General features: G+C 44.7%; 1 protein-coding gene across 1 annotated transcript in view; it reads left to right on the top strand.

The window, feature by feature from the left end:
• The first annotated feature begins 352 nt into the window (after positions 1-352).
• Positions 353-22,919, top strand: part of CTBP2 (C-terminal binding protein 2) — a 139,249-nt gene continuing 116,682 nt past the window's right edge. The window contains exon 1 of the mRNA XM_069864103.1: positions 353-373. The gene's annotated coding sequence lies outside the window, so the exon portion shown is untranslated. The remainder of the gene's footprint in view (positions 374-22,919) is intronic.

Below are 22,919 nucleotides of genomic sequence, written 5' to 3'. Positions count from 1 at the left end.
GAGGGGGAAAAAAAGAAGGGGGATAAAAGGAGAAAAAAAGAAAAGAAAGGGGGAAAAAAAAAAGAGAGAAAAGAGGCTGCGACCCTCCCCCCCCCCCAAGTTGCAATTAGCATCCTCCCCGCTGCTGCTGGCTCCGCTGCCCCCGTGCGCTCCCGGCGCGGCGGCGGGCGGAGCAGGAGAGCAGCGGGGGGGAAGGCTTAAGTTTTTTTTTTTTTTGCTTTTTTTTTTTGCTTTTTGCTTTTTTTTTTTTTTTTTTTCGTGTGTGTGTGTATGTGTGCGCGGTGTTGCGAGCCGGGGGGGCGTCTGGAAGGTGGATGCGCGAAGGGATGCGGCGCTGATAAACGCGCCTGCGGAGCTGCCCGGGAGCGAGGAGGTAAGGAGGAGGAGGAGGAGGAGGAGGAGGAGGGGGGGTGGGCAGCGAGGACAAGGGGAAAACGAGGACATCTTTGCTTGGAGAGCCCCGAGAGGATGGAGGAGGAGGGAAAGAAGAGAAAAAAAAAGCGGAAAAAAAAGCCAGGGTGGGGATGGGGAGGCGGCAGCGCAACTTGCGCGGGTGGCGACGGGGTGAAGGGAGGGGGAATCTTTTGTTGTGCCGGGGGCCCCGCATTGTTTACTTAGTGCCGGGAGCTGCCGACAACATCTGCCGGGGGATTAGTGGGATGGAGGAGGCAGGAAAGTTTGGAAAAGGGGGAATCCTGCTGCGCGGGGCGGCCGCTTGCTCCGCGTCCCCCGGCAGCCGCATCCGCGGCTGCCGGGGGACGCGGAGCAGGCGGCCGCCATCCGCTGAGGTTGTTTTTCTTATTTAAGAGGCATCTTCAGTTGTTTTTCCCTAAGAAAAATAATTAATTTAATTTTTTTTCCAAAAGAAAAAAAATTAAAAATTATTTTCCATCATAAAAAATCACTATTTTTCACTGTAAAATCGTAATTTCTCTTCTAATTCTACTCTTTTTTTTATTATTATTATTTCGGCTCGCCCGTCACTCCCTTAGCAACTCTCCGGGCGTAACCCGCTGTCCGCAGGGCGCTCCGCTCCCTTTTTCCTAAATCTCCCCAGTATTCATTTATTTTATCAATCCCACCCCCTCAAGCCCTCAATATTCATTTATTTTAGCAATCCCTCACCCCTCAACCCCTCGGCTTGGACGTTTTTCCAACCTCTTCTCAGCATCACTGGGAAGGAAAATTGAAGGAGCTGTGCCAGTTCACGCGTGGGGCTCTGAGATTGTTCTTTTTTCACTAAAATATAATGAACACACACAACCAACCTCCCCCCCACAACTTGCTGAGGGGGAAAAGAATGGCCTTTTGTCCTGCCCAAGGTAAATCCTGGCTGGAGCTTAGAGCTTGGTACTTTGCTGGGTCCCAAGGCTTAGCTAGGGAGGAGGAAAGTGAGAGATGGAGACCTCAAAGTAGTAGAAGTAATTTCTTCTTTCAGCTGCACTCCTCTTGCTGCCTTTGAATTGCCAGCGATGAATGTGCGTGGCTCTAATTGAAGTACTTTAATCATTCACACTTGATTAAGTGCACTGTGACCAGAGGAGAGGGATCCACACGGCTCCCTAGAACGTGAGGGATGCTATGACATTTTAATCCCGTGTTTTAAAAAAAACATCGGCGAAGCAGGAAAAAAACGATAGTGGGTAACGGTTAGGTATAATGGACCGTTGTTTTCATACAGATGGTGGCTTAGAGACGGGAATGAAATTGCAGTTATTGCAGATCTTTAAGGAGGGAGTGGGGGAAAAGGCACGTACTTTTCGGTTTGTTTAAGCAGAGTGAAGAAAATAATGATAGACGAGATGCCTGGTGACAAAATGCTTTTGTTCCTGTTTCCATCAGTGCATAAGGGCGCCGACCTGCTTTAGCATTCTTTAAAGGACTCTTTACCAAGGAAAATTGAAGACGGGCTCATTATAGGAGAGTATGTTCAGAATACTATGAGGTATTTATGAATTCAGAGGTGATTGTTGAATCGCAGACATTTCAATTACACATCCTGTAGTAAAAAAATTTATTTGTGGCGATGTGTTCTGTAATCTGTTATTACCATAAAGCTGATTTGTGCTTGAGCTCCAGAGCTGGCTAAGGGAATGGGTTCGTCCACAGGGTTCGAATCTTAAACAAAGATTTATATTCTTTGCATCACAAAACTTTCTGCTGCAGGGGCAGCCTGAAGTTCCTAGAAAAGTGATTGTTTGGGAAGTGTCAGCTGTCATCAGGTATTTTTCTGGAATATCTAGGATTGTGAATGCGGGATGTTTTTTTTTTAAGAAAGAAGCTTTTTAGTTTTGGAGGGTGCTTGGGGCACCCACCTGTTAGTCATTAGCAGGGAGCAGCAACAGAGGGTGGTGTTCGTCATTGGCAAACCCAGCACATCTGGGGGCTGGGGGCAGTTACTCCATCAGAGCTCCTCCAGTTGTGGGCAATTAAAGTATCCTTCCTTTTAAAAGTCATAACCAAGTATTTGTAAAACTGACTAGACATGAGGATGGCTGGTCAGACCGGTGAACCCCCCCTGTGTTTTGAAGTGCAGATTACAGGAGTGTTTTGACATTTCATTTTCCTGTGGAATTTCAGACTGAGATGCTTCCTTGGACCAGAGTTTTATTGTCAATTTCACAGCGTATAAATTGGAGGTGATGTTTTCTTGAGGTCACTTCCCCTGGGTTTAAGGGAGTTTTCTTCCTAGTTTTGGATCCCTGAGGTTTGGCCGGACGGGGCGGCTCTGGAGCCTGATGCCCCGCAGAGCTACAGCCCCACAGCCCAGTTTGCTGGCAGCTCCTTCTTACCCTGATCTGCTTTTTGAGGGTAAACTTGTGCCCTTTTCCACTCATGTTTTTCCTAGGTGGAAAATGTTTTAAGGAATTTCCCCCGTAGGAAAACTGTAGTACAGACTGTCATCTCTAATGCTGTCACTTCAGTACGGAGCCTTGTCACCGGGGTCCAGTGATAATCATCCTCCTGTCGGGAAAAACACCAGCCTCCAAGTATGAGGTCCCAGACAGGAGTTGGAAGTAGCGTACTGTAACTTTTGGCCAGGAGAGTTTATCAGGCTGGCTGCAGTTCGAATAAAACTTTACTTCAGCTGACTCTTCTAAGAATATGTACTTTTAATGAAAAAAGAAAACCAAACCCCTGACTTTGCCCAACCTCTTGGAAAAGGTAGTTTAATTTTCACTGGAAATGCAGAATTGGGGTTTGGGTGCTGTGTACTAGCTGTGGGCATTGGAAGTGGCTTCACGCTTAAGTGGAAGAAATAGAAAAGCTTCTTTAAACACAGCACTGGCAATTTGCAAGTGTTTTGTTAAAATCTGGTGGATGATGCTGTCTCACAAAATCTGATGGGTGTCATATTTACTCCTCACATCAGATAGAGTGAGCATTCCTTTCTTTGCTTTATATTCTACTCGTAGTAAGTTAAAGAAGTGGAGAGTGGAGTTGCTGGTGAGGAGCCCTTCAGACTGGGATGATTACACCTGCCCAAACAATTTGGGATTTTTCCGAGTACCAGGATTCTTTGCCCCTAGCGGTCGTCCCCCCCCCCCTCCCCCAGCCCAGGTCTGTTTGCAACTCCCCCTCCTCAGTAAAACACACCTTTCTGGATCTGTGATTATTCCACAGAGCATGCGAACAGCACCCTGAGCCAGTCTCCTAGCTCGTGGGGTTTGGATACGGCTGAGAATAAGGAAATGTGATATGGATCTTAGTAATTTTTATACTTGTTGCCCCGCTGCAATAGGAACCGTGGTTTTGTCATGATGAGGATAAAGCCCTGAAATATTTTTTATTTCCTCTGCGCGGCCCACTTAACTCTTAAAATGAATATTATTCTTGTGCTAAGGATATTTAAATTATAGGCTTTGACAGGTGAAACGGCATCAGGGCTCAGGTGAATAAAGTGGTGTGAGGTGGGAGTGCAGGGTGGTAGCTGGGGTAACCTCTTGAAGGAAACACTGAAGCTTTGGAGGGGAAGTTCTGGCAAGTCACTGCTGATTTCAGTCTTTACTGAGATAACGCAAACACTTTAGCCAGGAATTGGTGTTTACTGCTGTATGTGATGCTGAAAGATGTAATTCCAAAATGCACTCTGTCACGCCCAGGTACGCCTGAGCCAGCTCTCCTTCCTTCTCCCATGTTCCCATGCTTCGTGTTTTTGTTCCTTCTCCTTTGCCAGAGGAAATAAAATAAAGATAAGTTTTAGGTGAAAGGATGAAAAATGCTGTGACCTTCCTTTGCCCCAGCGAAGGCGTGGAAACCAAGCCTTCTCGTTACGCTGTGCATACCAGCTCACTCCGCTCAGCCCCAATCATAGAGAGGAGACTGGGATGTTTGGCATTTTGCAGAGCACCAGGAAGGCACCAGATAATGTTTTCTGTGAAGTCAGCAGGAGTTTTCAGTGCCAGAGCATAGAAGAATCAGGTATAATTTATTAGCTCTACAACAACCTGTGATGCTTCATGAGCGTGCACTCCCTTTTCTTGCACCTGAAACCCCGATGATTTCTTAAGAACCAGGTATTGTTTTCACAGGAATAAACATCTGGAGTTTTCTAGTTATTTATTTCTCCTTTCTGAGGTGGCGATGCTGGCAGGATGTTGTGTTCAGGAAATGTGATGGTGAGATTGCAAAGAGAAAGATGAGGACTTATTGTTTGCAGAAGAGGTACTGGACTGTTAAGAAAGAGAAATCCCATTTTGTCATATTTATCCTTAAGCCAAGAGGAGCGTGAGTCCAAATTTGCTCCGGTCTCTCCTAGATTTGATGCCCTACTTCAACTTTCTGTATTGAGACTGTGAGAAAATCCTTGCTGCATGGGTCTCGGGGTTAGCTCTGGTTGGTGGGGTTTGTTGTACTCAGGGGGTAGCAGGGCGGTGATGTATGGGGAGGTTCTGTCCATCCCTACTGCCCAAAGTAGGTTTTACATGGCTAAAGCAACCTGCTTTCATGTTAAATTTTGAACTCCGCTTTGTCCTCTCCCTAATTCCCACCAGCAATCAGAGCAGCATGAGATTAGGAAGGACCTTTTCCACCACAGTGGCCAAATCAAGGTTGACCAAATCCCACGCTTCTTCAGATCCAGATGTAGAAAGCGGAGGGTACCTCGGATGTGAGTTTTTTGAGGAGATGCTGGTAGGAAACTCGTTGAATTGGTTTTTCACACAAGGACCGCTGCAGTTGCTCCCACGTACATTAACTTGTGTAATGTTGTCAAACACTTAGCCACTATACTTTGCGACAACGCATACCAATTATTACTTAAATAGACCCCTGAAGCACAGTGCAGAGGGAGAACGTGTGGATTAGAGACATAATATTTACAAGGAGCCAAGTCTTTAATGAGACCAGGAATAATACAGATGGATTCTCTGTTGCTAAATATAAGAGATAAGTAATGGATGCTGCCTATCAATTTTTTTTTTTAGTGACCCGTTTGCTTTGGAAAAAGAGTAGCTTTTGTGCCGAGAAGATTGACACGAAATTGTAGGTTGTTCCAAAATTAACCTGGCTTTTGGTCATTGTTGTAGTAACTATAATGTATGGCTCTGTAAGGTATAAGTGACCCTGGCTGGGATTATGGTTGAGTCCCTTTGAAATGCTGTCGGGTTTGGGAAGAGTGATGGGTGTATGAGGAGTGCAGGATCAGCCCCGAAAAAGGCAGGAAGAGGAGATGGAAATCCATTAGTTTTTGTGCAGCTGACACACTGACGGAGCTGTTGGCATCATCGTTAGGGCAAAAAATAAACAAAACTGGCAGTTAATCACATGGCTGGCTTACACACTGCCAGTGGGTGTGACACTGTGGGGTGCGATGAGCTCTGCAGGTCCTCAGCCTGCTTTCGTGAATATTCTGGTTTATTTTTTGGAGGAAGCTGCTGTGACACGGTCCCTCCCTTCTCAATGAACAACTCCCTTTCACCCCATTTGTGCCTGCTGGTGTGAGGATGGGGGCAGCATTGTCATTAAGGGACTCCCCTGACTTTTCTGCATCCTTTCAGTTCCAGCATCCCGAGCTTGCATGCTTACATCCTCACACGTACCTGGCTGAGGCTTCCCCAGGGTGTGAGGTCTTCCTAGCCACCTTCTTAATCTATGGGTGATGCACCATCAACGCTTTGGGTGTGAAGAGCTTGTACTTTATGTTCCAGATCTAGTTTTTAATTAAAAATTTGCCTTCTGCAGGTCCCTTTGAATAACTCCATCTTGGCTTTCCTTGTCCACTCTCCTCCTTGCATACCCTTTAGTTTTATGACAATATACCAGGTGGGGAAAATGTCCTTTAATTGTGTTAACTGGAGGGAAAATCCTGTAAATTCCCATTTAAAAAATGTGCTAGGCCAAGTATAAAATATGGTGGTGGTACCTGTGGAGCTGTCATAGTGTTCCTTATTTTTATGCTGAAATCCAAGTTCTGGATGAGAGCGGATGTTGGAAGAAATCAGCAGTTTAAGTGAAGTAATTAGGCTAAATACTAGATGTCACACTTCAAAGTTGAGAGACTTGAGCTTTGCTGTGATTACTTGTGGATGAAATTAATTTCAATATATGGAAGAAAAAAGCTTTTTCATCAGCTTTCATGATCTTGCAGTTATCTGAAATTTCATGATCCTACAGCACCAGCTTCTGTGAGTTTTCTATTTGCTGCTTGTCTGAGCTAGTACCTCTTTTTTTGTAAAAATGGTACGGTGCAACGTTCAAGCCTAGAATTAGGGTATCCAGAAGTTTAGTACTAGAATACCTATGCGAACTTCAACTTTTGCCGTTTGCCAATAACAACAGCATTTCCCGGATTAAATACCTATTCTACCCATTTCCCATTCCTAGAAGGAAACAGGATTTTTTTTTTTTTATATGCTGTAATGTTATTTCTAGGTGAAGTGCCAGGATGGCATGTTTTGTTCATCTGTGGTGTTTGAAGAGCAGAAAGCATGTATCTGTATCTCTATCTGGACAACAAAAGTTGTGAGTGCTGGAAAGAAGCAGCATAGACAGATTTGGGGAGACAAAGTGCAATTTTTGTTTTGTCTAGCCAAAAGTTCGACACATTTCTTGAATTTGTGCTTTCTTGGAGGTGACCCAACTTCACTAAGTACTAGTTCCAGCCTGGCTTGGAGTATGAAATCTCAGTCTTGTTTAGCCTCAGGCAGTGAGGTTGTGGCCAGTGACTTTTGTTGCAGTTGATTCTGCAAAAGTTTTAATTGAATGATGTATCAGGAGGAAGAACCTGGCCAAGTGGGTCTCCACTTGCCCTCTCACCTTTAGCCATTGCCCTTCCTGTGCTCTGGGCTGGCTAAGATGCTGGATGTTAAAATGGGGCTCACAGCCCTTAACGATCCGGTTTATGTTGCATGTCCAAGTGCCCGAGAGGGGAATTGGTAGCAGAAAATAGAAATCGGAGCTTGAGGAAAGAATCACAGGGGTGCAAAGTTGTGGCTGGTAGTGATGAGAACAACCCAAAGTTTCTGTAAAATATTAGAAACAGAACTAGGTTAGGAGGTGAAGTTAATAGAAAAGACAAAAGTATTAGACTTTTGTGGAGAGGGAGGGAGTAATGCTATGTTTAGACCCCAGTTACACTGTGGTACAAGTGAATGTTGAATAGCAACTGCTTTAGTCAGACCTTTGCACATCAGCCCCAGTGTCTCTGGTTGAAGAGGCTTACAAGAGTAAATTGAGCCAGCAATGAGTATTTTTTTTACTGAGTCTTGAAATACTGTAGAACTCCCTGTGAACCGTAGCCGTGCTAACAATGTACTAGTATAGAAAAGTAGTAAACTGGCCAGGCTGAATAACACACACCTGTCAGCTTAACACGAGTCCTGGGCAAACAATTTGAGTCATTGGTAGGGCACTTGTTCAATGTGAGGGGGAAGAGGGGCAGTGATGTACTCGGTGTCCATTAGTACATCCTTGTGAACTAACTTTTCTTTTTTTAATTTAAAGAGCTTCTTGGTGGGATTGATAAAAGCAACTGTGGGGATTCTTATTTACTTAAAATTCATCAAGAAGCGCAGCTTGGTACAGCACCGCTGTTTTGGCTGGGGATGTGCAAAAGAGTGACTGGCTGAGAACCAGCAAAGTGTCAGTTCTTAAAATATAGTTGTAAAATCAGAAATGATTTCTAAACATCTATTTCTAGCAGCCTCTCTGAGCGCTCCTTTTTGTCCTTACACTGCTTAATGTGTTTGTGAGCAATCCGTGATAAGGCAGAGTCACTGTAGCTAAAGCTGGAAATGTCACTAAGATTGGGAGAGTGGTAAATAATGAAAAGGAGTGACCGCTGGTAAAAGCAATTTGTATTGCTTGGATACAAGCAGGTAATATTTCTCAGATGGCCAACTGTAAATTTCTCTATCTAAGAGCAAACAACACAGCCATACCTCCAGGATGCTGTCTGGAGAAATCATGTCTTTATAGAGGAGCAAGGAGTCACAGGCAAGTGCTGCTAATATGATATTATGGCCAAAGGTCTTGTGTGCTCCTTGCCTGTGCTGGCAGGTGGTTTCCAGGCTGGAGGAGGGACGTGGCAGCTGCCTGTGTGTCCCCAGCGCCTGTCAGGTAGGGTCTGTGGAGGGCTGCAGGAGCACTGAAGGAGTTGGGGAAGGATGCAGGGGAGGGGGTCCAGGAACCATGGCTGCTTGAATTACATGGGAGAGTGTGGAAAGGTAAATTGATTAAGGCAATTAGCATTGTCATGGGGAAAATAAATTGAATAATAAAGAGCTCTTGGGTCTAGCAGGCAGAGTTTTAGCAAGACCCAGTAGCTGAAAGATGAAGCCAGAGAAAGGCTGGAGTTCAGGTCTGTGTTTTCAGCATTGCTGATGGTGGAAGAGGCTGCCGAAGGTGCTAGTGGTTTCTCCGCCTTTGGAAACACCGAATTAAGGGATATTTGTTGGAATGAACGATGTTCAAGCAAGCAGTCAGTCATTTAGGTAAGTTCGCATGCAGTGTGTTGGACTGGAAAATCACAGTGGTCTCCTCTGACCTCAAAAATCCATGAAAGCCCATTGCTTAATTGAGAGCATCCAGATGTTTGCAGATCCCAAGCACCAGCGTTGCAGATTTTCTTTAATAAAATGACTTGCTGCGAGGAGACCTGTATCTGGAGGTGGAGATTGCAGGATGTGACCTTTAGTGCTCAGGAAAGATTGCAGGTTCTTAATTTCTAAAAAATTCCTTACATCGCTTGCAAAGATGAGTTACCCCCAGTGCCGACACCAGGTGCTTAGCACTAGGCAAGATGTTAGCCTGTATTATGGCTAATGCCTGGGTCCGATGTGAGTTAACATAGGTGCAGGAAGAAAATGAGGGAGGATTACTTTTTTTGAGAGTTGTGTGCTTTATCTAACTTTGCAGAATTTATTCAAACTCTGAGTTAGCTCCTGTCGGCCACGGGACAGCAAAAATAACCCCAGTCCTGGTGGGAGACTTCTGAGCAGAAGGATACAGACAAGAGTGCAAACTGATCAAAATGGGTCAAACCCAGATTTAAAAACTAATTAGAAGTTGCTTGTGTTGTGGTTAGAAAAAAATAATTGTGTTTCTGTGCACATTTATTTTTATTTCGAAGCAAGAGTGTATAACTGGGTGTTTGCAGCTTTACTGTGCTTTTAGGTAAGTCTGCGCATTGGTCTGTCTGTCTCATCCATCATTCATGGATGAGGTTTGTGGGATCGTTGGGCTCCCATCTGTGTTGTGCTTGAGTATGCAGGACCTGTCGTGGCAGGAATGTTGTCTCAGATCCTCTGTGTGTGTATATGTATTCACACACAGGTATATATCTGCTGAATTTACACTGGCTGTTGAGGTCTAAAAGTTGAATATGTCAGAAACCTAGTTGCAAGGAAAACGGGGAACACCTGGAAACATCAGGCAGTACGTGGCAATGTTTAACGGTTTATTTGGCCACTCGAGGTCTCCATGTGCTGGCCAACCTCTGGGAGCAAAACTGGAGCAAAACAGGAATCTGTTCATACAATTAAAAGCAGGATAGCAAGATGGGTTCACATGGTAACACAGCTTGGGCTGATGCTGTGAATTAAGGACATTTACGTGTTTGGCTTTGTATGATTTAGCTTAAACAATCCAACATCACATTAATCTCGTTACTCAAGCAAATGAAATAAACCTTTAAGGCACTTAAACCATGCCGATATTAGTTAGCCATCAGACCAGCGAGACGCATTTCCAGACACCACGTCTACTCCTGCGTGTAATGGTACTTGCATGTGTACGTCCTGGCAGGATTAGAAGCTACTCCGGGGTGGTGATGTGGCTGACACAGCTGGATGTGAATTTAGTGGGAGGTGTGGATGCAATGGGAATTGCACTGGTCTGGCTGGGGAGAGCTGGGGGCACAAAGGGCGAGAGGTTTTTTGCTGCTGAGTACTGGGCGCTGTTCACCGCGTTGGCACTAGGGATCCACCTCTCCTCATTGCTTCTTTATCTTTCCACTATAAAAGATGCTACTGCAAGGGTCCTTGTGGGGAATGTAATAAAACCCCCTAAAATTGTCATTAAAAGCAATGTATTCCTGTGTGTCATGTCCTTAATGTTGTGCTGGTAACGTAATGGATGTGACAATCCTAAGCCTGGAGAGGCTGGTGATGGTTTTTTTTAGTGTCCTGTGCGTTGCACTTTCTTTAGGGGAAAACATAAGAATTTTATTAACTTTGTGTTAGGCTAGCCCAAGAATTTTATGTTGTCTTTCAGTTGTATTTGTTTGGGCTTTGGTTAGTAGAGAAATGTCTCAATAATATGTCATGTTTATAAAATCAAGAGTACCTAGCTATTTTCATACAGATCTCTTAATAGAGATTAAACACAAAATAAAGCAGAATGCATCAACAGTGATATTCCCATAAGCAATATTGTAACTTGTATGCAGTGTAATTATATTTTGTACACTTGCCAATTAAGCAGTTATGCTTTAGAGAAAAATTACTTTCAAGAGGTGGAAGAAAAGTATCACAATAAATCAAATAAAATATTTGTGTATTAGAGGGGTTTGCGTATGCAGCTGAAATTTTCAGATTTCTTGCTGTGTTCAGGTTGCAGTGCACTTAATGATACTCCGTGTCCTGTAGGTTTTGGGGGACTGGAAAATGGCCGATAGGAAAAAAGGCATTAAAAATACGTAGCTGCCTGGGATAGCTCTGTGCCGGGTGAAGCTGAGGTGCTGGTACGTTAGAAAAGGACACTTGGAAACACGTGTGTTGGGCTTGGGCTGGTTTTATACTGTGATCAGCTCGTGCTGTTCTCGGGGCAGCCATCCTTTCACTCCCCACCCACCGTGGCAGCCCCCTGCATCATGGCATGGGGCCATGCTGAGCCTTATTTCTGAATAAAAACTCACAAACTAACCCTCTTGTAACAATTCATTACTTGCTTTTCTTCACCTTCATTGACAGCAGTGGCACCCACGGTGTGGGGAGTATGAAATGTCCACGTTTTGCTGATGAACTGATGTTTGCCTGTGATTTGAGTGACTGCCCTTTGGTATCTTGGATACCTCCAGTGGTTTGATCTGCTTTGAGGAGTTGTGCAGAGCAGTTACTTAAGCAATCATTTCCTTACACCTAAGGGAAAACAGCCTTACTTTCTTCTCTGTATTTGTGTGTGTGTCCCTGCAGTGGTGCGGTAGGTACCCAATACCTGGAGTTGTGTTGGATGAGTGATGCTGTGTCCATGTGCTGCAAGCCAAGACCTGAGTACCTAAGATAGTTTGCATGGATGTATACCCAGAAATGCCAGGTTTCCAGCACGTGGCCACGCTGGGCTTGCTGGGAATTACAGGGAACTCTGTAAAGTCATAAGGAAGTTTCCAAAGTACTGTTGTTTGCTGAACAGGCACAGTATCAGTTCAATATCTGGTTAATTCTTTTTCCTAATGTAAACTCAGTGTGAGGTGAACGTTAGGGAGTTTACCTTGCTGATAAAAGTGATACAAGATTTTTTTTTTATTATACGATGAGGTCTTTATTTGACAATTTCAAAATGTTTTGTGGTGCATAGGTGGGTTAAATGAGCTGACCAAGACCATGCTGCATGTCTGAAATAGGGAGAGGGGAGCCCCTGGCTCTTGCTTCCCATCAGCTGTGGAAGCCTCTGCTCGTACAAGAGCTCTTCTTTTCCCCTCTAAGTCGCTAGATATGTTTTCATCAGTAACTCAAGGTGCTACTTCAAAAATCAGTTTTATATCATACAGAATTAGGAATATCTTGCTTTAAATGTGTCAAATACATTGAAGCTGGGGCTGGGAAACAGCCTTTGCTCATGTTGTAGCATGTATGCGTGTTGTGTAGGGGAGAGATTTCTCAGCAATTTAATCAATTGATGGTGGTATTCGTTGAAGTCTACATCAGAGTTTTCAGTATAAGCCCCTTTTATTTTAAGAGTTTAACCAGCCCCGTGTGTAGTCTCCTGTGATGTGCATTTTTCCCAAACCCAGCTAATTTAAAAAATAACCTTCCAAATGGCTCTGATGTCCTTTCCTGAACTCTCTAATACAAAAACAGTCCAGTAAATCAGATGAAGTAGGAATCCAAGCCAAGCAGGTGTTTGCTTTTGAGGTGTGGTTGCACTTGTGAGGCACAGGGCTGGCAAGGGATGGTGCAGCAGGGGCCGTATGAGTGGGGCTCCGTTCGCTGCACTGGACTTGTGCACCTGCAGCCTTTGAAATAAAATGTTTGTCGTCTAAACTGCTGATGTCTTAAATATTAATGTCTGAGCATACCTGGCATGGTTTATTGTTTCAGTGTTGTAAATCTACTTGCTTTTGGAGGCCTACAGAAGGTGCTTGCATGTAAAAGCTCATGCTGAGAGTTTAGTTTGAAAATGACAAAATGATAAATAAAAAAAACCCCATAAGTGTGATGAAATAGGGTTATCGGCTGCCTCCTGTCTCCGTTTTCCTGGACCCTTGCTTTGCAGTATCCCCTTCCTGTGCGGGTTGTGCCAGCTTCTGCCTTGCCCAGCTGCATTCTGGGGAGGACGAGGATGCTCTTGGGCAGGCTGCCGCTTGCCCACTGCGATTCTGTGCCCCGTCTCTACTGCATCTCCATGTCTGGCTTCCAGTGCCAGCACCGAGTCTCTTACCTTTTTGCTTCTGACGCCATCCCTTTGCTGTGCTCTGCAGTACTAAGTGCCAAATGAAAACTGATGGCTGCAGGGTTGTTGGTTTGTTGGGGTTTTTTTCCCCTCAAGTCCTGTGCATTTGGTTCTTTAGGAGGTTGGCAGCTGAGGCAAGTTTATTTCTGTCAGTTTATTTTTAGCCTGATGCTTCTGGCCCCGCTGTTGACGCTGGCCGCCACTTTGCAATCTGGTGGTGTGGAGCGATGTAACACAGTGAGTCTGCGTGTGTGGGAATTTCATTTTTCCAGGGCGTTTACCTTGCTTGTCCCAGAAGTGGGTCATACATGTGTTGGTCAGCATCACCGCTGAGTTCCTTCCATCCACGCAGCAAGCAGGTGGTGTTTGGTAGTGATAAGGGCTAATCGCAGGACACAAACTGCAAATTTTGTGGAGGGTAAAATAAATGTTTGCCCCACATGTCCCGAACAGGTGCATTTTGCAATGTGTTTGTTGCCTTTTTGATTGACTTTGTCACAGATTAATTCCTGGCTTTTCTTGCAGCTCCATTGCTTCCAGCAAGTTTGAGGGAATTATCATGGTATTAAAATCACGTTGGTTCTTTTTTGCGATCCTGCACTTCATTGCCTTGAAATCTGTACTATGAATCCCACTAACATAAAGTGAGTTGCAATTGGATTTGGCAACGTTTTTTGTCCACCCAGCTTGCACTATCACGCCTTCTGCTCAAGATGCAGCATTTTGGTTGATTTGAATCTTCCTTGCCATACCTTGGGTTTAGCAATACCTCATAACCTTTCCTCCTCTCCTTCCTGCCAGCCTGAGCCTCTCTCCTAATTTTAATTTGAGAAGAAATAAGCCAAGGTATGCTTTGAGTTTAAGGACATGAGTATCACAATGGAATATTTACAGTTTGGTACTTGATTTGATTTGTTAGCTGGAAGATTAGACTGAAAGAAGAGAAGAAAATGAATGCATTGTTGACTGCAGGAAGTTATTTATGAGTTTTACTTATGTTTAAAGGAATTCCCCCTGTGACTTAAGTAGCAGTACAATTTATGGCCTTTCACATTGGATGGCTGAATAACTAAATAGAGTAAAGGCAGGAGGAATAAAAAGAAATGGTACCAGGTTTTGTGGGTGTAAAGTTTCTGTTGTGGAATGCAGGAAGTGATGGTTTTCAAAAACCCAACCAGACGGATCAACAAAAATAATGCACATGTTGCATTGGAAAAAGAACGTGATCTCAGCATGTTTTGCATTAATTATGTTATGGCAGGAGAAATGCTTACGTACTCCCATGCTCTGTATGTGGTTCGTGTTATGTTTCTATATTTTTTCCATAACTATCTTCATGCAATATAACTTCCATGGCTGCTGCTTCTATTCCTGTTTCCACAAATCAAGCAAATAGCCTGATCAGGGAGGGAAAAATGTTGTCTCTGCTGGACAGAGGAGCTGCTGGTGCTATTCAGTGCGGTGCCACTGTGGCAGGTGGAGATGGAGGTGGGTCTGCTGGGAACGGGCTCGGAAGCCCTGAAGAAGTGAAGGAGCTTCTTGGAGGTGAGGGCAGATTTGGACAGGACTGAGCCCTATGGAGGGGAAAGCGCAGCCATCATTGGAAATCCTGTATGTGGAAACTTATCTGAGAAGACAATCTGAGTGGAGTTAGTTTGACTTCTGCTGCTGTCATAGAAGACAGGAGGTTGGCATCACCCTTCTGCAGGCTGGCTTCCTGAGCTGTGTCTGTCTCTCTGGGTTGCTCACACAATGGAGCAGAGTCACTAAATACCTGTCTTCCAGAAGCAGGCTCTCGGCACCAAGCATGCGGTATCACTTGGCTATTAAATCTTGTCACTCCATACTTAGTGTTTTTATGTCTTGTCCTGGGTCAGCAGGGTGCAGTAAAGTGGAAATAAAGGCAAACCTCCTCCTCTGGCTCTGAAAAATGTCGGTGATCAGTGCGCTGATTCTGTCAGAGGAAATCAGGGATGCTTCTGCGCCTTGGAGCGGCGACAGGGCCCGGGCTCTGCTCTATGCCGTGCTGCTGTAGTGATGCTGATTTACACCAGCTGGTGATGTGGTCCAAAATTATATTTCAGAGTAGCTCTGACGTGGATCAGACTTGTCGTGCTTTCAGGAAGTCTGTTGGGTGGATTTCCTACCTTTACCAGGTGTCATATTCTGGTGTTGGCAGTGGCTGGGGAAAAAAAATGCCAGCCAGAGAGCAGTCCAGTGACATCTCCCAGGGCATCATTTCATGAGTGTGACCTTCAGGATTTGAAGGTATTCTCCTTAGGGAGGAGGCCTGCTTGCAAATACTTCATCTTCAATGCTTGGTTCTTTTAGTCTTTCTTTGGAAAGGCAGAAAGGGAAAGGAGTCCTGCCTGAAGACCAGACCACTCATGTCTGTGGACAAAAACTGTAAGAAGAACTTACGGTGGCTTTCAAAGTACCATAGACTGACTGAAGTTGATTGAAACATGAAGAAAGCTTAACTCCTGAACTCCCTAGCCCTGCAGACCGAAGAGATTGGTGGGACTGGACTCACAAATCAGTGAGGATGGAAAGGACCAAAGCTAAGATGGGTCCATTTGCATCTTGGGTGTTTGGTTGCTCCTGTGTTTGCACACTACCATATATAAAAGCAACTGAGGCAAAACACAAATTCCTTGCTATCCCCACGCTAAAGAAGAGTCTTGGTCAGGGAATGCTTTCCAGGTGCAAGAAATGGGCATAATGCTGCTGCTGCCAGCAAAAAGTTTTTCATTGTCTTTGTGGTAGCTAGAAAAATGATTTGAATCTCGGACAGGGTAGAGAAGATTCTGTGCTGTCAGGTGCCAAGTGCCTTCACTTTGACAGGTGTTGCTTGCCTTTCAAGAGGCTGTGTGAAGAAATGAGCTTTCACATGCGCTGTTGAGTTTATTTGGGTTTAAGCAGTGTGGTGGATGTCTGGTGGGATCTTCTCTGGTGGCCCAGCTTGTGTGAGTTGTACAGAAGATGTAATTTGGGAGAGAGACAGGAAGGGCTTGGAGGGGTGGAACAATGACTGACTTTGCGTGCTTGCGAAACCCATCCAAAGTGATGTGCTTGACTAGGGCTGTATTAATCTTTCACTGGTTTTACTCGAAACGAAGTTCGTGACACTGATCATCAGCGTTATATGAACAGGAGATATTGGCAGAGCCATAAAATGCAGAGTAGCTGTTCATGGAGGGATCACATGCTGATATTTATTGTTTCAAAGGAGGTCTTTGTGAACCTCAAGGAATTTTTGATGCCCTTTGCAGTGGGTGGTGGAGGGAATGGTAGGGGACTGGGGGCAGTTGCTTGGTTACCCCTTGCAAGCTCAACCCACTGGCGTGTATTTTTTATGGTGGATGGGCATGTATATGATCACCTTGAAGAGAGTGTTGCTTCTCACGGGCACGGGTGGAAGGTTGCATATTGAAGCCCAGTGCAAAGTTCCTCTCCATCCTTAACATCATTGAATTCATTTATGGTGTGGCAATGAATGTCATTCATGAATCCTCCAAGAAATGCTGATTGTGGTCCTGGGTATTTTCAAACAAGCTCACTTTGGATGCTGTGGTGTGATCAGCTTAGAGTGCTGCCAGCAGGCTACGTCGTGTCCTCTTTGCCTGCTGCTGACATGCTTCCTGCAGTACTAAGAGTCCCTGATTTTTAAATACTCGGTGTAAGCTTTAAGTAAGCCGAAGTTGATGGTGATCATGATTTATATTATGATGGCCACGCTGTAATTTGCTGTGTTATGCACCAGAAAGTTGAGAGCATTAGGATAGAGTCTTTCAATAATGTGCAACAAATTCTCATCATCAAGGAGTAACTGTTGCGTACATTGTGTTGAGTAATTATAGAGCAGGAGGAAGATTTGATGTAGGAATTGTAGCTTAATCTCCTGCACTTCATTACATTTTCCCTGTGGTTGTAGCGAGAAATGGGAGGTATATTTTATTTTCCAATTTGAGTATGCTTGCTCAGGATGGCCTTGCTCTTAATGTTGCTTCAAGGGGGAGAATTTACAGTGGGGATTTCCATTAATGCTAATGAGAGTTATGTCCAGACACTTCACTGGCTTGGTGACAGGGGAGGAGAAATAATGATTCCATTCTTGGTCTCCAGAAAAAGTAAAATGACCCTAAAATGTCCAGTCTGCTAGTGGATGAGATTGGGAACTGCCATTGTTGCTGCACTTAAACGTTCACCAGCTTGAGAAGGAAAATCCTCTGTTCCTCTTCTCTGTTCCTTGAAAGAAAAGGGAAAGGAAGAAAACAAAATCTAGAAATGCATTCTAATTGGGGAGAATAATGAATAATCTAAGGATAGGTATTTTGATCATAAAACAAAGTGTGCAGGTTGCTAACATGAAGTTGTCTGAAATGAGTTGTGGTTGGTTTTCTTTATGCTTAATACACTCTTCCATTTAAAGCCATTAGGTATAGTGCTGCGCTTGATTTAAAGTAAGTGCAGTTAATATTTTTTGTTATAAATGTTATGCATGCTGGTAAGAAATCATCAAAAAGTACAATTCTTCATGTAAAGCAACCACAAATTCATATTATTCCCTGTAGAAAACAAGAGTCAGGTTCTTCTGCAGCTGGATTTTGCTGGTTGGGGAGGGTTGGTTGTGCTGGGGAATTACAGCAAGCACAGCGTTAATAGGAGCTTTTGTGACACATCTTTTGCAGGGGAGTCTATCGAAAGGCAGTGAGGAAAGGGCTATACTTAATCAGTATAAATGTCAGTAGCATATTTTAATAAATTCTTGATTTTGCTTGGACTGTTTGCAATTGCATATTTAAAAGGAATCTGCCATCCCCTTTCGAAGGTATGTGACATTTAAAAGATCTGTAAAGAAGATTGGTTTGACAGCTTCAAATTACATTTGAAAGAGTTTTTTCCTTTCAAAACAGAAAATGAATACTTCCTATTCTAAATGTCATCGCAAAGACATAAACATGTTTAATCAAATTATATATTTAATTTATGTAAAATGTAATTTTTTATTCATGCAAGAGACTCACTTGTTACATTTTTACCGTCTCCAAAGCTTCACAAAGTTGGTGAACTGCTGAATCTCTTGAATAAATCACTGTTCAACAATTTTTCAGATTCTTCCAAAATAGCCATCAGCTTATTGTGGTATCTACCCACCTGCAGGTATTTGTGTTTCGCCTCAGGCTGCCTTGCTGCTTTCATTAGCAGAGCTGAGGAGTTGGCCAGGTCTTGCTAAGGTGAAGGGTGCCGCTCCCGTGAGGAAACCAGGGTAGTTGGGGAGGTGGCGAAAGACCTCTCAGGATGTCCTTGGCTTATGGCACCATGATTGCAGACCAAACTTGTCGCTTGTCTGCACCATCACAGGGGGTGAGGCCTGTTGACCATCAGCTTGTATCCTCTTGGGTCATCATTTTGTGGTGAGGCAATGCCACTGTGATGAAGCTGCCGGTCCTAAACTGCAAGACCTCTGCTAGGGGAGAGGAAAAGCTGTTGGATTTTGTGCTCTGGATTCCAGCTTTCATGGTATGTGCATCAAGGGCAGATGTCTGAAACAGCCCAGCAGGTCCCCAAAAGATAAGGAGCTTTGGCTCCTGGCAGGGCTGTCAGCCTTTCTGTTCTGGTGTGGATGAGCTTGTTGGAGCAGCTACCTGCTCATCTCTGCCTCCACCAGCAAAACAGAATCGCTAGGTTGGAAAAGACCCACCGGATCATCGAGTCCAACCATTCCTGTTGATCGCTAAACCATGCCCCTCAGCACCTCGTCCACCTGTCCTTTAAACACCTTCACGGAAGATGACTTAACCACCTCCCTGGGCAGCTTCTGCCGGTGCCCAATGACCCTTTCCATGAAAATTTTTTTCCTGATGTCAAGCCTGAACCTCCCATGGCAGAGCTTGAGGCCATTTCCTCTTGTCCTGTCCCTTGTCACTTGGGAGAAGAGGCCAGCACCCTCCTCTCCACAACCTCCTTTCAGGTAGTTGTAGAGAGCAATGAGGTCTCCCCTCAGCTTCCTCTTCTCCAGGCTAAACAACCCCAGCTCTCTCAGCCGTTCCTCATCAGGCCTGTTCTCCAGCCCCTTCACCAGCTTTGTTGCTCTTCTCTGGACTCACTCCAGAGCCTCAACATCCTTCTTGTGGTGAGGGGCCCAGAACTGAACACAGGATTCAAGGAGCGGTCTCACCAGTGCCGAGTACAGAGGGAGAATAACCTCCCTGGACCTGCTGGTCACACCGTTTCTGATCCAAGCCAAGATGCCATTGGCCTTCTTGGCCACCTGGGCACACTGCTGGCTCATGTTCAGTCACTGTCAACCAACACCCCCAGGTCCCTCTCCTCCAGGCAGCTTTCCAGCCAGACTTCTCCTAGTCTGTAGCACTGCCCAGGGTTGTTGAGCCCCAAGTGCAGGACCCGGCATTTGGCCTTGTTAAACCTCATGCCATTGGACTCTGCCCAGCGGTCCAGCCTGTTCAGATCCCTTTGCAGAGCCTCCCTACCCTCCAGCAGATCAACACTTCCACCCAGCTTAGTGTCATCCGCAAACATACTAATGGTGCACTCAGTGCCTTCATCCAGGTCATTGATAAAGACATTGAACAGGGCTGGACCCAGCACTGAGCCCTGGGGAACCCCACTTGTCACTGGCCTCCAGCTGGATTTCACACCATTTCCCACCACTCTCTGGGCCCGGCCAGCCAACCAGTTTTCCACCCAGGAGAGTGTGCGCCTGTCCAGGCCAGAGGCTGACAGTCTCCGAAGCAGAATGCTGTGAGAAACTGTGTCAAAGGCTTTACTGAAGTCCAGGAAGGTACATCCACAGCCTTTCCAAAACCTCGGGGACTGGAGCTGCAGGTAGCCAAGCAAGCAGTCCAGCACTGGCTGCCTTTGAGGACAGGATGCTTTTCAAGAAAGGAGATTGAGCAATAATCCCAGTTGAGTCCCAAAAGCAAAAGCCTGCTTTAAGCAGACGTGTGTCATCAGGTGGTGCCACCCAGCTCAAGATAGGTAAGTGTCTAGGGGCTTGGGCTTTCTTTGTGAGAAGGGAAGCAACGGAAAACTAATCCATGTCAAAAAAGCAAACTCAAGGAATTCAGCTGTGTCACCTTCTTTCTATTTTGATGTCTGCAAACTTCACCTTTTTGCTAAGCAAATAAATACAGATGCTAAACTCATGTTTGTCCCAGGAGCAGTCAGAACTGTTGGGCTGTACCTGCCCAGGTGTGAATATAGCAGGGCTCAGCAGACGTTTGAGCATGCCCTGTTGTTTTGTGTCCATGTTTCAGGATAACTAGGTGGGCTGTGGGTTAGCTCCAGCAGACTGGAGGGTGTTGTGTAGGTTCTAAAAGCCAGGAAGCAACAAAGAGAATAGTTGTGTACTGGAAGCCTCCTCTGAAGGAGGGAAGAGGGGGAACTGCAGGCTTCTCTGCTGAGTCCTGGGCTGCTAGTGGAACATCTTGGTCCGGTGCTGACATTGGAGAACTGTCTACGTTTATATGTTATATTTATGTTGGAGGTGGCCAAGCGAAAGCCATTTAAACAAGGATCTTGCATGCAAAGACCCCCACCCTGGAGCAGTCTTGGAAGCTGCTCTGTGTAGATATGGTGACTATGGCTGCTCTGACCATCAGGCCTCTCATGGAGAGGAAAGCTTTCTTGGGTAAACCCAGAGATCTGAAAGAATTTGGGTCTCTGTTTTTGCTAACAGCAAAGAGGTTGAGTAAATGAAGGAATATTGACAAAGCTATAGTTTGGGCAATTGGCCAGCTCTTGTGTGCATTGAAATGGACAAAGAATATTTCTTCCCTGGTTTGTAGTTTCCTTAGAACGGAAAATGTGTCTGACTGAAGACAGATTGAAACTTGGAGTTCACAGGTAGCTAAAAAACATGGGATTTGAACAATGGGGGAGGGCCTGCATTTTTAGATACCCCAAAGGAAGCTCCTAAGTGTTTCCTAAGTGCTCCTCTCTTAGTGTACCTCCAGTGTTGGCCTGATATTAAAATAGGACGTAAGTTAATAGAGGGGTAGGTTCTTTGGTTTGGTTTGGTTTTTTTTTTTGTTTTTGCACCTGCTAATGTAAAATTTTCTGATCCTGACTTGTTCCTTTCCTGGGATTTGAAAACCTCTTTCTTCAGACCAAGGGACATCAAGTTCCCGTGCAATAGGGTTATAGTGTGTTTAAAAGTGCTCTCCATCTTGATCCTTATGTCAGGCAGGCACCGAGACTTAGGGTGTGGGCAGCACATTGTGGATTTGGGATATATTTTATATTTATATCGTATTTCTAAAGGAAAGAAAAACCTTGAAAATAATTCCAGCAATATTTATAGTACAAGCAGAGTAGATTGGTGTGGAGATTCTGGAAGACAGAGAATAGTAAACAGTAGAGATTTTTCAGTGGATTCCTCCTTTATGTTTTAGGGGAAATTCACAGTCTATAGTTTTTTTTATTACCCATTCCAGTATGAAATATGTTGTAACATTTAGTTGTATATTTCCATTGAAATATATGGCAGGAATAAAATTCCAGATAAAAGGTAACTATTTGACGTTCTCTATAGTTGTTGTCATGCTGTTAAAATAACACATTGACTACTAACTTGATATGAGACAAAGATGAAGAGGAAGCTGTATCAGCAGGATTTTCTGAGGAACCCTGTAATACCAACATCCAGGCGCTGCCTTCGCTTGCTGTACCCTTTCCTCTGAACTGCAAACACAGGTTGTCCTGAAATATTAACATCCTGAGAACTTAATTTTCTAGGTAAAATAATCCACCCTGCCTCTTACAAAAGAAAATACACTTGCAGTATGCTTCAGCAAAGTATAATGTTTAAAATTTGTTTTCACTCTGCATGTGCTCTGCTCTGGAGTTTAAATCCAAAATTGGGAGAAAGTGGAGGCAAACTGCAGTTAGTTAGCTGAGCAAACAAGTTTTCAGGAGATTGCAGTTCCACACTGTACGGTGGCCAAAGTCTTTATGTTGTAGGGTCTAGGATCATTTCAGCTGAGTCAATGGGAATTATTTCAAATGTTTCATTATAAATTTCACCCGTCAATCCTAACTGCTGTCTTTTAAGCCTTTGCCGACCCCTTACCCATCAGTGGTCTTTGTCCGCTGTCAGGAGTACATCTTAGAGTTGCTGTAGTCGAAGCAAAACAACCAAGTATGTGCAGAAGTAAGAGTTTTTGCTAATGTGGAACACTTCACATGTCTGGTTACATGCTTTAGTGACATTGCTGAAATCTCGTATGAACAGCAAGTCCAGCGACTGCTATGCAGGAATTTTGCAGGCAACCTGTGGATTATAAAATAGCTGGAGGCAAAGGCACCTAAAACAAACCAGTGCAAATTTTATCAGAAGTTTGACACATTGCAGTGCTTGACAGTTCCTCGAGGCTCACCATCTAAACTGCTCCATCTGTCTCCCAGCAGAGGTGGAGTTTCTGTGTCCCAGAGACACGTCTCCAAACCATAGACACCTTTCCTGTGTGAGCTGTCTGGAGCTGGTGAAGGGGCAGTAATGAATCATGAACGTCTGGAACCAGCAGACCAGGAGAAGCAATTGGGGTCCCAGTTGCATATGAGTTGTTTAAAGTAATGCCAGATCGGAAAGCAAATGTATGGCAGAGCAGAATTGTCCAAGATGGGGGGGAATGGGCTCGGTGTGACCTAATGCATCCCTCTTTCCTCACCTTTTCCCCAGCTAGGCTTAATTTTTTTCCTCAGTGCCTGGACTGTAAAGGCGTATGAGATGTGAGAAAGAGGGAGATTCCAGAGGGGTTTTTGTTGTGCTTGAAATGTACTGTTGG

This window comes from Phaenicophaeus curvirostris, chromosome 9, assembly GCF_032191515.1.
Source record: "Phaenicophaeus curvirostris isolate KB17595 chromosome 9, BPBGC_Pcur_1.0, whole genome shotgun sequence".
NCBI classification, from domain to species: Eukaryota; Metazoa; Chordata; class Aves; order Cuculiformes; family Cuculidae; genus Phaenicophaeus; species Phaenicophaeus curvirostris.
The sequence above is the reverse complement of the archived record's forward strand: the minus strand, read 5'-3'. Positions and strand labels throughout refer to the sequence as shown.